Source organism: Hordeum vulgare, chromosome 6H (genome assembly GCF_904849725.1).
Source record: "Hordeum vulgare subsp. vulgare chromosome 6H, MorexV3_pseudomolecules_assembly, whole genome shotgun sequence".
Lineage (NCBI taxonomy): Eukaryota > Viridiplantae > Streptophyta > Magnoliopsida > Poales > Poaceae > Hordeum > Hordeum vulgare.
The window spans coordinates 208,863,988-208,882,210 of record NC_058523.1 but is presented as its reverse complement, the minus strand read 5'-3'; positions in this window follow the sequence as shown (position 1 = coordinate 208,882,210).

Below are 18,223 nucleotides of genomic sequence, written 5' to 3'. Positions count from 1 at the left end.
ACCCGACCCTGCCGCCGGCGCACCTGTCGTCATGGGCGCCCCCGCTATGGTCGCGGCCCCTGCCACCGCTGCGGCACCTGCCGCCGCACCCCCCGCCCTCGCCGGTCCGGTCACCCGCGCCCGTGCAGGAGTGCATCGGCCGAGCACACACTACTTCTCCAACGAGTATGCGTGTGCTGCCTCAACATCAGCGCCTTCACCCATTCCTACCTCCACTCGTGCCGCGCTTCGGGATCCCCATTGGCTGGCAGCGATGCAGGAGGAGTTCGATGCCCTGCAGCGCAACCGTACGTGGCAACTTGTTCCGCGACCCTCTCGTCCCAACATCATCTCTAGCAAGTGGGTGTTTCGCCACAAGACTCATCCGGACAGTTCTCTCGAGCGCTACAAGGCTCGATGGGTGGTTCACGGTTTTTGGCAGCGCGCGGGCGTGGACTTCACCGACACCTTCGCCCCGGTTGTGAAACCGGGCACGATCCGCGCCGTCCTTCAGCTAGCCGTCTCGCGCGCATGGCATGTGCATCAGTTGGACGTCTCCAACGCCTTCTTGCACGGTCATCTCGCCGAGCAGGTGTTCTGTGAGCAGCCTACTGGTTTCGTCGACGCCGCGCACCCTGACTTTGTGTGCTTTCTCTCCCGCTCTCCGTACGGGTTGAAGCAGGCGCCCCGGGCCTGGTACTAGCGTATCGCAGCCTTTCTGCAGTCTATGGGCTTCCGGTCCACTCGCTCCGATGCTTCACTATTCATCTATCATGAGGGAGCTACCACTGCATATTTGCTGTTGTACGTCGATGACATCATCCTCACGGCATCCGCACCCGATCTCCTTCAGCGGCTGACTGCTCGTCTTCGTGATGAGTTCGCCCTCAAGGACTTGGGGCCTCTGCACTACTTTCTCGGCATCGAGGTGATCCGCTGGACCGACGGTTTCTTTTTGCATCAGCAGAAGTACACTCACGAGCTTCTCGAGCGTGCCGATATGCTTAACTGCAAACCGACACCTACTCGTAGACACGAAGGCGAAGGTCTCTGCTTTGGAAGGGTCTCTTGCGTCCGATGGAGCGTTTTATCGCTCTATTGTCGGTGCTTTACAGTATTTGACGCTGACATGTCCCGACCTACAGTACACTGTTCAGCAGGTGTGCCTCCACATGCATGCCCCGCGTGACTCTCACTGGACTCTGGTAAAGCGTATTCTCTGTTATATACGCACTACCATGTCCATGGGACTTACCCTGACGGCCTCCGCCTCCACCGACCTCGTGGCCTACTCGGATGCTGATTGGGCTGGTTGTCCTGACACGCGGCGCTCTACGTCAGGCTACTGTGTCTACCTTGGGCCCTCGTTGATCTCTTGGTCATCGAAGCGTCAACCCACGATCTCCCGCTCCAGCGCCGAGGCAGAGTATCGCGCCGTGGCAAATGCCGTGGCCGAATGCTCTTGGATACGGCAGCTGCTACAGGAGTTGCTTTGTGACGTTCACAAGGCCACTGTCATCTACTGCGATAACGTCAGCGCGGTCTACCTCTCTGCCAACCCGGTGCACCATCGACGGACGAAGCATATTGAGCTTGATATTCACTTCGTGCGCGAGCAGGTTGCTCTTGGACGAGTTCGGGTTCTCCACGTGCCGACGACACAACAGTTTGCTGACGTCATGACTAAGGGATTGCCTGCTCCCGTCTTCGAGGAGTTCGGTCCAGTCTCTGTGTCTCCAGTGACGCTTCAACTGCGGGGGGGGGGGTGTTGAATATGTATTTGTGTTGCACATGTATTACAGTTGTGGCCCACCTCCTAGTCTTGTATAGTTGAGGTAGAGGCCTTCCCTTGTATTATATATACGTGCACCAGCACCCCTAATGAAATTATCGCATTACAATTCATCTCTTTAGACATCCAATTTACTCGCTCATCTCTAGCATTAGGACAAACCCTCCTTTGCTGTTGTTGACACCGGCGGTGGCAACGACTCAGATCTGCGGCTGTGACGACGGCGGTGACTCATATCTGACCTGCAGCGGCAACACCACTCCCCGGTAGCGGCCGCTGCTTCTCCCCTTCTTCCTCTACTTCGTCCGACCATCCTCGTCTCCGCCATGTCTCCACCGACACTAAAGCTCGTAAGCTACCCCTCCCCCTCCTCTGTTATGTGATAGGTCGTTCAATAGGAGCGTTTAGGGTCGATAGTGCCTGCCCTGATCCCACCATGGATGTGGCTTAGGTTGTGGATGAACAGACGAGGCTTCTAGTTCAGGCAGCATCGCTGATATGTGTGGTTCAGGCCTAGATCCTGTTGGTCCATAAGAGACCTGTTCGTCGGAATGAGAAACCTCTCATCTAGTATGGTCCGGTGTTAATCCGGGATCAAGAGAGGATGGCCAATCTGAACTACATCTACAACTGCAACGACACAGAGGCTTTGTGGATACTTAGAATGAAAAGAACTCCTTTCAACACACTTGTGTAGACGTTTAGGAGCAGGGGGTTGCTACAAGATAGCATCAACACCACTATGGATGAGCAAGTGGCCATGTTTCTCCATGTTGTTGGTCATAACCAGAGGTTCAGGGTTGTACACAACACCTTCACGAGATCAATGGAGGCCATCTCCAGGACTTCAAGAAAATGTTGTATGTTGTTGGCGAGCTCAGAGGAGAGATGATCAGGTCACCAACCGACCAGACTCCTACCAAGATTCGCACTAGCCCAAGATGGTACCCATACTTCAAGGCGATCACTTATACAGTATGTAGTTCATGCCTTGATATGTTGTTATTGTTCTTCTGTGGACTAACATCATATGGTAATGCCATTCCAGGATTGCATTGGAGCAATAGATGGTACTCATGTCACTGCCAAAGTGCCGAGGTCACAAGCTGCAACATATAGAGGGAGGAAGCACCACACAAGCCAGAATGTGCTAGCTGTTGTTGACTTCAATCTGAAGTTCACATATGTGCTGGCTGGCTGGGAAGGTTCAACACATGATGCTAACATTCTCAGTGACAACATGAGTCGTCATGATGGCATCAACATCCCCGATGCCAAGTTCCACCTTGGAGATGCTGGCTATGCATGTCGGCCATGTGTTCTTCCACCCTTCAGGAAAACCAGGTACCATCTGAACGAGTTTGCTGGTAGGAACTATCCTAGGACTCCACATGAAATCTTCAACCTCAGACACTCCAACCTTAGAGTGACTGTTGAGAGGGCCTTTGGAGCTCTAAAGAACAGGTTTAAGATCCTGGATCAGAAGCCATTCCACCCTTGCCCTACCCAGGTGAAACTTTTTCTTGCATGTTGCATCATGCACAACAGGATCCTGCAATCGGGAGTTGATGAATTTTTGCCGGAGGAGGAAGATGTGACTCGTGATGAGGTGATCAACTACGGCCATGGTGTGGAGGCGTTCAACAACAAAGTGTGGAAGAACAAAAGGTTGGAGTGGGCTCAGGCAATGTGGGATAACAGAGGCCAAACAAGGATCTAAAGCAGAAGAACAAGAGGAGGAAGAAGAAAGAGGCAGCAGCGGAAGCGAGGAAGAGGAAGCACCTTAGTTAGCATCATTGAACTATCCTTATTCCACCATGTTGGCTCTTAATAACTTGTACTGTGAGTTGCTAGTAGCTAGGGTAAACTGCTATTTGTTTCCTAGCTATGACAACAATGTTCAGTGTGTGTGGTAAGATCACCACTTGTGAGAAGTGGTGATCACATCTTTAGCCGTTCGCAACCAAACAACGTGTTGCTTGTTTAACAACAACGATGCAGGCAACCAAACAACGTGCTGACTAGTTGATTCCCTCATGCACAAAGCCTAATGCATCCAACCAAACTACATGCACATGTTGGTTTTTAGCCTGCATTTGCCCAACCAGGCCCAACTGGGACAAGTATGCAAAGTGCCCTCAAACAAAGATGTGAACCAAACACACCCTTTGACTTTGGGACAAAACTACTAGAATTGCTTGCATTATCGAACATGAGTAATTGTTAAGTGCCCCCCCCCCCCCCGTCGCTCCTTCTCTGGCAACACGGGGGAACCCCCCGGGTGCGCTGCCGCGTTCCCTCCCTCCCACCCAGTCTCACCGTCACCCGAGGAGGCCGCCGATGAAGGCCGCGTGCACTCCGGGGAAGGTGGCGACGGGGCACTTCTACGGCTCCTCGGGACCGTCTCATCGCCAGAGGAGGGGCGCTGGTTCGCGTTGGATCTAGGGGGCCCATCCTCGAGGGCGGACGACGACGACTTCACTGTGGGCGTGGTGGTGGCGGCACGGGGCCGTCGGCCATGGCGCACGGTGGTGCTGGTAAAGGGCGGAGGGTAGGCGAGGCGCCCGTGCGGGCGCAGGCTCGATCTGGTGGCCTCGCCAGGGGTTGTCGCGGTGGAGCCCTTCCGTGCACGAGGCACGGAGGCGCGAGGACGCTGTGCCGAATGCTATGGGGCGGTGCGCTCTGAGGCGCGAGGGAGCCGGGCTGGCTACTATGAGGTCCTAGGCGGGAGGGCACCGGGCCGATTATGTGGCGGCGACGACGATAGTGGGGGGCTGCATAGTTCTATAATGTGCGGTGTGCACGAGGGTTGGTGCTCTATGGCACCAGACGAATCTGGCGAGGAGCCCATGGTGGAGGGGCTTGAGCAGCCTGTACGACGCTCGAGCAGTGGCTTCGGCCACGAGGGGCGCGACTAGTGGGTGTGTGCGCGGTGCGGCATCGCGTGGACCCATGGCTACGAGGAAGTGCGCTCCGGCGGCGTGTGATGCATATCTGGTCTTCGGCCGTCGGTGGTCTCCGTGAGGTGCGGTTGGCTGCGACGGATGTTGGGCTTCTTCGTCGATGGGCGGCTTCGATGGTGGTGATGTTTGGTGGGCTTGTTAATGCCATTGCGAGATGATGTGCCACTGAGGTGGTGTGGAGCTTGGTGAAAACCATGTCTTGGCCTCGTGCTGTGACCAGCGATGGTGACGGCTGTGGTCGTCGTTGACCTTCATGGAGGCATCGTTGCTTTGTTCTCTCACCCCTCCTGGAGGGATCCGGTCATTTTGGCCTCTCTAGGGGAAACCCTGATCTATGGTCGGACGATGGCGGCGCCTTGGTGTCGTATTCCCTCTTAGGGGCTTCGTCTTAGGAGCTTGGCATTGGCGAGCAGGACAGTTGGATGGCGGTTGGCGGCGGGTGTGGCGTCGAGGCTTCTGTGGCAACGATGATGGTGGGAGCGACGTTGGCGACGCGACAATGGTTGCGGTATTCGGCTCTTGTTCGGTGTGTCCATGGTTTTGCCTCGGTTTATTTGTTGCTATGGAGTCGAAGCTGCGGCAGCGGGGCTCGGTGGTATACGATGGCTGGTTGCAGGGAACCCGTTCGGCAATCTCCCGTGGCGCTAGCCGTGCCTGATTTTGTCCTACTGAGTTCTCCGTGAGAGTTGGAGTTGCGTCGTCTGGCCGGAGGTGGTGGAGATTTTGGCATAGAGCTTTATGCAGCTTCACGTGCCCTCTTCAGTGTTGGTTGAGTCGATAATCGCTTAAGGCTGAGTCGGAGTCGTTTCCTCATAGTTTAGGGATGGTGATGACGCCTCTAGGGAAGGAGTGATGACGATGACGCATGCGTGCTGTCTCGTCGAGACCCTCTTTAGAGTGGTGTGTGTGGGCTCTTTATGTGTTTCTCAACGGTTGTAATGGTTTTCGACCAATTTTCCATAATCAACCGAGCAATCTGGTTTTTGCTCATTTTTCCCTAATTAACCAAGCCACCTTTTGTTCTTCTTAATAAACGCATGATAACTGTCATTTAGAAAAAAGTAAAGTGAAGCAAGACATCAAGTGGTCAAGATTCGTACAGTGCTAGTGTTGATCCATCTTATTGTATTCTTGCAGATCAAGGTGTTATCTAGTTCCACTTGTCTAAAATTGTCCAAATCCATACCCCCGTGTGATAACATATTTGCGAGGACCTGGTAACAGTATCATTGTGTGCAATCAGTTTCCAAATCATATTTAGAGCAACTCCAACGCACGGACCCATTTCGTCCGTCTGTGTGTTTGCTTCATGGCGGACAAAAATGACGGCCCAACGCGCGATCCAAATCCAAATCATGTCCGCTTCGCATCCGTACGGACCCATTTTCATTCCAAAATTGCGCCTGAAATGCGTCAGCACCGACGTGAAGTGGACGTGGTGCACGCCTTCTCATGTCCACACCCATTTTTGGTCCAAAATTGCGTCTCAGATGCGTCGGCACAGACGCAAAGCGGACGCGTCACACGCCTTCTCATGGCCAGCCCGGCCACACATGGCGCCCGGTCAAAGCTAGCGGCACCTTTATTAACGACGACTGCCCGCTGTGGGCCCATGCGTTAGCGACCCACCAACATCCTTTTTTAATCCGACCATGCAGGGGCCCCGCCCTCGTCCACATCTAGCCACCCCGCTGTTCCCCCATTCGACGGCAAACCCTAGCCAGCACCATAGGGTTCTTTGCGAAAGAGAAGGGCAAGTCCCTCGCCGTCCTTGTCCGCGAGCCGGCAACTTACCGTCCACCTTGCCAGCGGGTCAGTGTACCAGTGCACCAGGCGAGGTGGCACTAGGAGAACCGTGTGCCCCTTCCCTACCCCGACGTTACTCTGCCGCACGACTGGCATTTGGATCCGAAGAGGATCCGAGTGCCAGCAGTGCCGCGGTCGACGCGGGCGCATGCAGAGGAGGTGAGGCACCGACGGGAGCAGCTGACGCCAGAGTAGCAGGGCAACCCCATCTACGCTACTCACTCCCCCGACTGGCATGCCTCGTTCACATGGGAGAACGAGGAGTAGCGCCGACGTGGCGTCCTTAGGTGGTGGCCGAGCCATTGCCGCCCCTCGTCGTGCGCGAAGAAGACCAGGAGGCGGAGGTGGCATACGAGAATGTCCTCGCGCTCGTCCTGTGTGCGAGCGAGGAGGAGGCGCACCTAAAGGAGAAGGAGGAGGAGGAGGCCTACCATAAGCAGCTGGTGGAGGCCATTGCGCTCTCCGTTGTCGGGGACTACGGCCCCGCCGCCCCCGCCGAGCCAGGGTCGCTGGTGCCCGAGCTGTACGCCTGGGATGGGGTGGTGCGTGAGTGGGTCAGCCCCCCGTATGGTTGGGTGCGATGCCGGATCAGAAGGCCGCCTACGTGGAACACCGGCGGCAGCGACGGGTGAGGGAGGAGGGTGAAGAGGCCCAACGAATCGAGGTGCTCAAGCACGAGGCTGAAGTCGAGGAGAAGGAGCGCCGCGCTGCCCAGCGAGCGCCGGTGCAACTACCGCTGGACGATGTCGCCGTCGCCTGGGAGACAACCTTCCCGTGGGCTGGCGTGACGCCGACACTCGTTGACCTCACTGGCCCCGACATTGACGATGAGGAGGACTCCTAGGGCAACGCGCTCCTTGTTTTTGTTTATTTAATTTGCCGTTTAATGTAATGTGGACTATTGTCAGCCATTAGGGCCGACATTAATATTTAATTAATATTTTTGTTTCTTACGTTTTTTCGCGTCACCTAAAATATGGGTCGTTGGCTGCATCCACAGTACAAGAAATATGTCAACTAACGACCTTCTGGCAGTGAAGCTCGCAGAAATGGTCGTAAATCTACGACCATTTGAGACCAATTAGTCGTAAGCTGTCCGGAGGGGTCCTAACCCCAAAAACTAACGACCTTTTTCATCAGAAAGGTCGTAACTTCCTTACTGGAAATGGTCATAAAGCGGATAGCACTGGTTCGCCGCCTAATTTGTAGCTAATTACGACCAATATAGATGGTCATAGCTATGACTAGGTGCCACATCATCAGTTTTGCCTACGTGTCATGTCCATGTGTCAATTTTTGCCCTAGTTTGTGAAGCAACATACTATTCTGTCATTCCAAAAATTCTCGAAAAAATCTTATAAATAGTTTGGATCATATATTCCTCAAATATGTGAAAACCCTTCCTTCCATAGTTCGAAAATAATTCAACAATATTCATTTTCCTATTGTGTTCATAATAGCACTTTGTGAAGGAAGTGCTATTTCTATTTTTTTGATTGCCCTCAAAAATTTTAGGCACTCTTTACTATCCAAATCATTTCCTCATGAAAACTTTCATATCCATTTGCCTAGTAAATCTTTCTCAGCAAATTTCCAAAGTTTGTGTTCAGCTAACAACTTTGTGAAGGAAGTACAGACATATCCTAGTGAGTTGAATTTTTTCCACATCTTATATATTCCAAAACCATAGCTCTCCACAAAATTTCAGCCCCATCTAACAATCCATGTGAGCTCATCATCCAATCTTTGTTTCTGGTAATATTTTCAGTTTGTGAAGCAACTACATTTTATATTGCTTTATAGTTGATGAAAATTTACCACAAAATGAAACTGACCATATAACCTCACTCCACCAAATTTGAGCTCATTTACTTCAGCTAGTTTCCCTCAATATTTTTCCCAATATTCTATTCAGTAGAGAGCATTGTGAAGGAAGTACAATTTTTGTTTATCCAAGTTTTATGAAATTTTACAGTGCCTTAATGTGCCCAAATTACCATCCTCCTCCAAATTTCAGTTCAATCCAATCATCTATGTGAGCCCAGTTTCAATTACCATTTTCTGTCCAGATTAACACATTGTGAAGGAAGTGTCACTTTGGCTCCAAATGGTATATATTTTTTACAGTGCCTTCATATGCCCAAATTAACATCATACACCAAATTTCAGCTCAGTCCATTCATTCCTTTGATCCCAGCTTCAACATTCATATTTCTGCACAGTGTGGTACTTTGCAAAGCAAGTGCCACCTAGGTTCATCCATTTGAGCTAAAAATTTGCTAAGAGAGTCTCCTTAGTAGATGATCATCCTGAGCCAAAATTTAGACCCATTGTCTATGTGCATTACCCACACCGCTAATCAAACACTTGGCTGCTAATTCATGTTTGAGCTTAGTTCAATCTCCTCGTGAGATTCTTCTATTGTATTCTTCTTCCTAACACCTACCGAGGGATTTTCCAACCCACCACATGCCTATTCCACCCAGAACGCGTGGCAACGCAACGGTCAGGCGGTGACCATGCGGCTCGCATGCAAGTTCACGCGCTCTGGAGTTGGGGCCCTCGACCACCATCCAAACCTCGACGTCAAGCCTCCACACCATGTATTTATGATTAAATAGATACTTACGTACCTATAAATGAATTTTGGACAAAATAAAGAGCAAACTATAATGCAGATGCAGTTCAAATTTAACCCGCTTCCACCTGAATCGACATAAATTTGTCTTTTTCATGAGAGGTGGATAAACTCTTTTCACACCCAACCATTTTGTCAACTGTACATTAAATATGGACTAGTAGTTTATAAAAATGATTTGGTACAATTTTGAAACAAATATATGGTAGGTCCTTCACAAAAAACCTCATTTTGGACACTTGAAAAACGGAAAATGATTTTTTACATACAAGGAAAATGAAAACTTACTTAATCAACATTGTTTGCCATTTCAATATGCACCCTTATGCACAATATTAGATCATTTGAACAAACTATGCCATGAATGTGGCCATAAGGTTGATCATTTGGCTTGAAAACAATGAGTCTTCACACATGATAGCCCATTTCTGAGAACATTTTTAAAAATAATTGCCGTATTACAAGGTTATTATTTAACCTCGTAACTTTGTCACATATAATGACACAATGCAAAGGTTTTCCATTTTTTTGATTTTTTTGAATTTTTCATGGCCATTTCAAAATGCGGTCAAAATGACAGCTATGACCGTTCCTACCTAGTGGTTGAATCTTGGAAAACTTTTGATGTTTATCTTATTAAATAGATACTTGTGTACCTAAAAATCATTTTTGGGAAAAATAACGAGCAAACTATGAGGCGGCTGCAGTTCAAATTTGACCCGCTTCCAACTGATTCGACATAAATTTGTCTTTTTCACGAGAGGTGGATAAAAACTTTTCACACCCAACCATTTTGTCAATTGTACATTAAATGTGTCCTAGTATTTTAGAAAATTGGTTTGGTCCAATTTTACAACAAATATATGGCATGCCATTCATGAAAAAACTCATTTTGGGTACTCGAAAAATGGAAAATGAATTTTCCGTCCAAAGAAAATCTAAACTTCCTTAGGCAACATTGTTTGCCATTCCAATACACACCCTTGTGCACAATATGAGATTATTTTAACAAACTATGCTATGAATGTGGCCATAATATTGATCATTTGGCTTGAAAGCCATGAATCTTCACACATAATAGCCCATTTCTGAGAACACTTTTAAAACATAATTGCCGTATTACAAGGTTATTATTTTACCTCGTAACTTTGTCATATACAATGACACAATGCAAAGGTTTTCCATTTTTTTGATTTGTTTTGAATTTTTCATGGCTATTTCAAAATGCGATCATAACGACAGGTATGACCGTTCCTACCTAGTGGTTGATTCTTGGAAAAATTTTGATGTTTCTCTTATTAAATAGATACTTGTGTACCTAAAAATAATTTTTGGAAAAAATAACGAACGAACTATGAGGCAGCCGCAGTTCAAATTTGACCCGCTTCGAGTTGATTCGACGAAAATTTGTCTTTTTCACGAGAGGTGGATCATAGCTTTTGACACCCAACCATTTGGTGAATGGTACATTAAATGTGGCCTAGTATTTTAGAAAATTGGTTTGGTACAATTTTAAAACAAATATATGGCATGTCATTCATGAAAAAACTCATTTTGGGTACTCGAAAAATGGAAAATGATTTTTCCGTCCAAAGAAAATCAAAACTTCCTTAGGCAACACTGTTTTACATTCCAATACGGACCCTTGTGCACAATATGAGATTATTTTAACAAACTATGGCATAAATGGCCATAAGATTGATCGTTTGACTTGAAAGCCACGAATCTTCACACATGATAGCTCATTTCTCTGAACACTTTTTAAAAATAATTGCCATATTACAAGTTTATTATTTTACGTGATAACTTTGTCACATATAATGACACAATACGAAGGTTTTTCATTTTTTTGATTTTTTTTGAATTTCTCATGCCCATTTCAAAATGCGGTCAAAACTGCGGGTATGACCGTTCCTAGCTAGTGGTTGAATCTTGGAAATCTTTTGGTGTTTCTCTAATAAAACTGATACCTATGTACCTATAAATGATTTTTAGAAAAAATAAAGACCAAACTATGAGGGAGCTACAGTTCAAATTTGACCCGCTTTCATGTGAATGAATGGAAATTTGTCTTCTTCGCGAGAGATGAATCAAAGCTTTTCAGACCCAACCATTTGGTCAATTGAACATTAAATGACCTACTATTTTAGAAAATTAATATGGTTTAATTTTTCAATAAATATATGGCAGGTCCTTCACAAAAAACTTATTTTGGGAACTCAAAAATGAAAAATGATTTTTTTCGTCCATAGAAAATGAATACAAGTTGGTGATAATCCATGAAATATGATTTACCTTGAGTGAAAATTTTAGTGGTGCCATTTTACAATACACTCTTGATAGTTTCTTCACAAACGCACATATGTTTAGCACTTCAAAATTATTTTTAATGTCACATATCTCAGACCAATCAAAAGGCACAAGTACCCTTCCCACGGATCACCCTATTCTAGCTGATCTGAGCCGCCCACGTCTCACAGATCCAACGTCTCTCAACCCACCCCTCCTACCGAAAAGGAAAAGGGAAAACACAAATCCCTTCGCGCCTCCTCCACGATCCTGCCGCCTCCTCCTCCCAGATCCAGATCCCTTCCTCGCCTCCTCCCCGATCCAGATCCCTTTGTCGCCTCCTCCCCGATCCAGATCCTTCGCCGGCACGTCCCTCCGTTGACAGCCTCCACCGGTGTGCCTCGCCGGGTCCCGTCTGGTGCCGCCGCCTCAAGACCTCCTCCCCGCCCCCGTCGTCGCATCCCACCGCTCCCGCTGCATTCGAAGTCGTCGTTTTCCCGATCCCCTCCCCTTCCCCTACTTTGAACACCCCATCTCCGTCGAGCCGCACACCTCCCTCCTCCAAACCCTAGCCGTCGCCACTTTCTCCTCTTCATCCTGCAAGCAGCACGACGACTTCCCCCTACCGCTTCCTTCCCCCTACCGCTACTCCTCCTCGCCGGCGGTGACTCCTCCCCGGTCTATCTCGTTCGACGGCAGATGGTGACTGTGGATACGAAGGAGCAGGAGGACGAGGCGTCCGAGGAGCGCGTGCCGCACGTGCCGTGGATGCGGCACCCCATCGACATCGACTCCTTCTTCGCCTGCCCCGTCGCGAGCCTCCCCCGCCTTGACCCCAGGTAGTACCTGAGAGACATCATAATGAACATCGTGATAGCCGGCAATGACACGACTGCCGGAGGGCTGACATGGTTCCTCTACATGATGTGCAAGCACCCGGAAGTGCAAGAGAAGATCAACAAGGAGGCGAGGATGGCTGCCGCTGCCGGCGAGGCCGCCTCCATCGACGAGTTCTCCCATAGCCTGACTGACGAAGCGCTGAACAAGATGCACTACCTCCACGCCGCCCTGACAGGGACTCTCAGACTGTACCCTTCGATCCCGTTGGTGAGTCCACCCGTCCATGGCAACATGCTCTAAACTTTTAGTTACAGAAGGAAATATCCTCTCTTCGTGTTCGTGGGATTGCATGTAAAATTGTACTACTACTCGAGGAAAAATGGTGTTTCAGGATAACAAGGAGTGATTTTCGGACGACGTGCTGCCCAACGGATTCAGCGTCGGCAAGGGCAACATGGTGTTCTACGCCCCCTATGCCATGGGCTGGATGGAGCGCGTGTGGGGCGATGACGTCCAGGTCTTCCGGCCCGAGCGGTGGCTCGACGAACACAGCGTGTTCCAGCCAGAAAGCCCTTTCAAGTTCACAGCTTTCGAGGTAACTGGCTGCATGGGAATGTTCTCATTACTGCCGCTGAAACTTCCTAAATCTGGACACCTGCTTCTTGGTGTGCATGCAGGCTAGTCCGAGGATCTGCGTGGGAAAGGAGTTCACGTATAGGCAGATGAAGATCTTCGCGTTAGGCTTTCTGCTTTCAGTTGCAGCTGTAAGTGTGGTAGCCAGCTTTCAGCCAGCTATTTCATCCGCAGGTTGCTATTTAAGCCTTTTGTTACAGTGGTTTTAGCCTTTTAGGTACCTTAATATGATACTGTCTTTAATTTTGGTTAGACTATTTACAAGGTTAAATTTACAAGGATGTGTCATATACTCATGGTAACAATGCTTCAGTACTTGTGTTGATGGATGCATGGAGCAGCAACATATTAGGAGAATCTCACAAGTAGTAAGAGTACCTACTACCGGTGTCTTACTAAATCTGGTGGTACTTGATCAGAGCCGAGCTGCTAAATTCAAATGGGATCCTAATTTGCATGTTTTGGTTTTAGTTGGCTTCTGAATAGTGAACTTGCTTACCTTTGTATAAATCTGATTTGCACCTGGTGTGCTATTAATTAGCTGCTAAATCGAAGCCCATGCCATCTAGTTTTGTTTGTTGGATTAATCATAAACGGTAGATTTGTTGGTTATGCAAAGCTGCTGAATATTTGTATTCGGTTTGTTTCATTGTCGCATTAGAATTACAACGTTCTGCTTTTCTTCTTTTGTTGTAGAGATGTCATTGTTAGAACTTGGTCTGTAGTTTTCCATCAATTGTTCCAGTGATTTTCTACTGAAAAATGCATATGCATTGTTTATTCTATTTTGACTTCATGTTATGGTATGCTCAGTTTCTATTCTTTATGATTGCATCAATTTATTGAATCTATCAATAATATAGCCCTGCAGGATATGCTGATTCTATTGTGTCCTGCTAATTTTGCACTATATGATATGTAGATTCTCCCTACTAATTTAGAAGTAATATTTATTAATGCTTAATAAGAAATTTCAGTCATCATGCTATGCCGCTACTGTTTTAATCAACCGTAGCTGTTCTGATGTGTTTCCCTGTGTTTGTAATTTGCTCAACGCTTGGTTTTTCCTTGTTCAAGTTCCAAGTATTTGACCGGAAAATATTATGTATAAATTATTTCAAACAAAGTTGCATATGTTGTTTAAATATGGTCTGAGGCACTGGTGCTTCATTTTGAAATCATTTCATATTTTTATATATGGTGTGTTTCGTTCCGCTGTTGCTGTTGCATAGGTTCATAATAAAGCGATATAATATGTGGTGCTTGTTTTTGTTTTTGTTTTTGCAGAGACTCAATAATGGATGAGGAACCTACTGATGGATCTTTCTCAAGGGTCCTTGTTGTGGTTGTACTTTGTAGGTAGTTATATTGTAATAGGTAGTAGTGACTATAAGAGGTTAATTTTGGCTATCATTTCAAGAATTTATTTGTGTAACATTTGAAATGTTTGTCTTTTGTGTACTGTGAAAATGTGAGAAATAGAAAGCTGTAAAGTTGGACCAAATTAATGAAAAAGGCCAAGTCGCAAAACATAAATGGACTGTAAAAAGGCCGAGGCCTAAACAAGAATTGGAATGTAAAAAGGTCAAAAACAAATGGATTGTAAAAAAGAAATTGATTGTAAAAGGCCTCATCCTACAAAATAAAAGTCGGAATTGTTGGGCCAGGCCCATGCAGCTAACAAAATTTATCAGGAAAAATACACTAAATGGGTTGAATTGTTGGGCTCGGCCCATGTAAAACATCGAATTAGACCGGGCCGATTCCTATCAACGACCAATCCAATTGGTCGCAACTTTGCCACATCAGCTTGCCACGTTGGATCCAACGTGGCCTGGGCAGACTTCTAATGACCAAAACGATTGGTCGTAGAACCAACGACCTTTTATTTGGTCGTAAAATTCTACGACCATTCCAGCAGAAAGGTCGTTATAGTTCATTAGAGACCCTCAGCTTTTGACCTTTTGTTTTGGTCGTAAAAAGGTCGCAAATGGAAACCAACGACCATTCGGTGACAAATATTGAAGGTCGTAAGTTAGCATATTTCTTTTAGTGCGGGCACAAAGGCCAATTCAATTACAAAAACAGACACAGATATTCACGGGCTGACCCAAACGGATAAAAAACAGAAAAAATGTCGTCTGTTTGGATCGACTTTGCTCTTACCACTTATAATAGAAAAATATTGATGCAGTCGTCCATTATGCTTGTGATTTCATAATTTCGAGATTCAAACATTGTAACAGAGAAGCAAATAAAGTAGCTCATGAGCTTGCTAGATTAGCTAAATTTTACTTCACTTTGGAGTGGTTTGAGGAACCTCTATGTGAAATTGTAACGATCCTTATAAATGATGTATTTATTATCTCTAATGAATAAAGTTGTTTTTTTTTCAAAAAAAAGTTGACCGGTCTGCTAGTTCTAAGTTGATCTTCAGTTTGTTTTTTGAAGGGAAAAGAGCTAGACACATTTCAGAGTACCATTTCTTAAACAACTTATAACTAATAGTTTCACCCTTCACTTCAAGTCGAGGTGCATGAATCCTCCCTTTTGTCTTATGTGTAGATCTGAGGGGCACCTAACTGTGGATTGTCAGAATCGTATCAAACCCCCATCTTTTGTGCAATATGGGCTGGGGCTCCCGGGGTGCTCTTTCTTTGCTTTCGATGGTGAACCACCTCAGATGGATACTGCCCGTGCTCTCTCGACTGCTGCAATCATCTTTGTACAAGGGCAGAAGATCTCTCCTCGGGTCCTTCTAGAGGGTTTGAGGGTTTGGGCTGCTGACGGATGGGAGTGGCAGATACAACAAATTTCCGACTTCAAGTTTTCTGTGGTGTTCCCTTCTTCTGAGAGCCTGAGTATGATCGCCTCTTGCACTAGTTTCACCCTTCTGCTGAACCAACTGGTTATCTCTATCAAAGCTGCGAGGAATGGTTCCAAGGATGGAGGCCAGTTATCTGAAGTTTGGGTGTTGGTGGAGGATGTTCCGGCCGAGCTCCGTTCGGTTCCCTTTCTGATGGCTTTTGGGATCCTGTTGGGGAAGCCCATTGAGGTGGATGGGGAGTCTTTGGCCAGGCTGACTCCGGTCCATCTAAAGCTGTGGTGTGTGGATTCGGTCTGTCATCATGGGTCGATTGATGTTTTCCCTTCCTCTGTTGGTATCCGACTGCGGATTAGGCTTGAGGGGGCAGAGGGTGTCCAGGCTCCTCCACCTCCTCCTCCTCCTGCCCCATCCCACTCTGATAAATGCGATGATGGTATGGATGATGGTGGGATGAACCCGAGTGGTGGTTCGGGCGGGGCCATCGATGCTCATTTTACCCACTCTGAATGGGACAGATTGGGGCCTGAGGTTCAAGATGTGATGAAGCAGAATGTGCCTAAAGACGATGCCCAGCAGGTGGTAGCTGTGTATGCTGCAACGACTATTGAGAAGTCGGCTCCGGTGGGCACACCCATATCGGGGGTATGTTCGAACATGCCAATTCGACCTGTGTCCCCCTGCAAGTCGGGCATTGAGGATCTTCCAGGTTCTCCTGCTGGAGAGGTGTTGGCCCCGGTGAGCAAGAAGAAGTCCACCGTCAGGAAGTTCTCAGCGAAAAGCACGCGGCTACAAGCTCCAAGACCTCCGTGGTGGGTTGATACGTCTCCAACGTATCTATAATTTTTGATGGTTTCATGCTATTATCTTGTCAAACTTTTGGATGTTTTGCATGCCTTTTATATATTTTTTGGGACTAACTTATTAACTCAGTGCCAAGTGCCAATTCCTGTTTTTCCATGTTTTTGACCCCTTTTAGAGGAGAATTTGAAACGGAGTCCAAACGAAATAAAATCCCCAAAAAGATTTTTCCGTAACGGAAGAAGATGAGGAGACTTGAGAGCCAAGGCAGGGGGTCCCCAGGGGCCCCACAAGCCCCCACCCCGTGGCCAGGGGGGGAGGCCGTGGCCCTCAGGCTTGTGGCCCCCCTGGACCTCCTTTGCCCTAGGTTTTTCGCCTATATATCCCCAAAAATTCCACAAAAAATCAGGAGATCATCGAAAGTACTTTTCCGCCGCCACAAGCTTCTTTCTCTGCAAGATCCCATCTGGGGCACGTTCTAGTGCCCTGCCGGAGGGGGGATTCGGATATGGAGGGCTTCTACATCAACACCATGACCTCTCTGATGATGCGTGAGTAGTTCACCATAGACCTACGGGTCCATAGCTAGTAACTAGATGGCTTCTTCTCTCTCTTGGATCTTCAATACAAAGTTCTCCATGATCTTCATGGAGATCTATCCGATGTAATCTTCTTTTGTAGTGTGTTTGTCGAGATCCGATGAATTGTGGATTTATGATCAGATTATCTATGAATCTTATTTGAGTTTCTTATGATCTCTCTTATGCATGATTTCATATCCTTGTAATTCTCTTCGAGTTGTGGATTTTGTTTGGCCAACTAGATCTATGATTCTTGCAATTGGAGAAGTGCTTGGTTTTGGGTTCATACCGTGCGGTGACCTCACCCAGTGACAGAAGGGGTAGCAAGGCACGCATCATGTTGTTGCCATCAAGGGTAAAAAGATGGGGTTTTCATCATTGGTTTGAGATTATCCCTCTACATCATGTCATCTTGCTTAAGGCGTTACTCTGTTCGTCATGAACTCAATACACTAGATGCATGCTAGATAGTGGTCGATGTGTGAAATAATAGTAGTAGATGCAGAAAGTATCGGTCTACTTGTATCGGACGTGATGCGTATATGTATGATCATTGCCTTAGATATCGTCATGACTTGCGCAGTTCTATCAATTGCTCGACAGTAATTTTTTTACCCACCGTAATAGTTGCTATTTTGAGAGAAGCCTCTAGTGAACACTATGGCCCCCAGGGTCTACTCCACACCATATTTTCAGTCTTACACTTTTTACTTTGTTGCACTTTCCGCCTTCAGATCTCACTTTGCAAACAATCTTGAAGGGATTGACAACCCCTTTATAGCGTTGGGTGCAAGCTCTTTGTGTTTGCGCAGGTACTCTGGACTTGACGAGATTCTCCTACTAGATTGATATCTTGGTTCTCAAACTGAGGGAAATACTTACTGCTCCCGTGCTGCATCACCCTTTCCTCTTCAAGGGAAAAACCAGCGCAAGCTCAAGAGACGATAGAAGGATCTCTGGCCTCACTGCCGGGGAACGACTTTTGTTGACGTAGCATGGGTCTGTGCCATAGGCTGGATGATGAGTTGGGGGCTGCGTCTGGGTCTCCTTCCAGGGCGGTTCCACACTCCCCTTAGG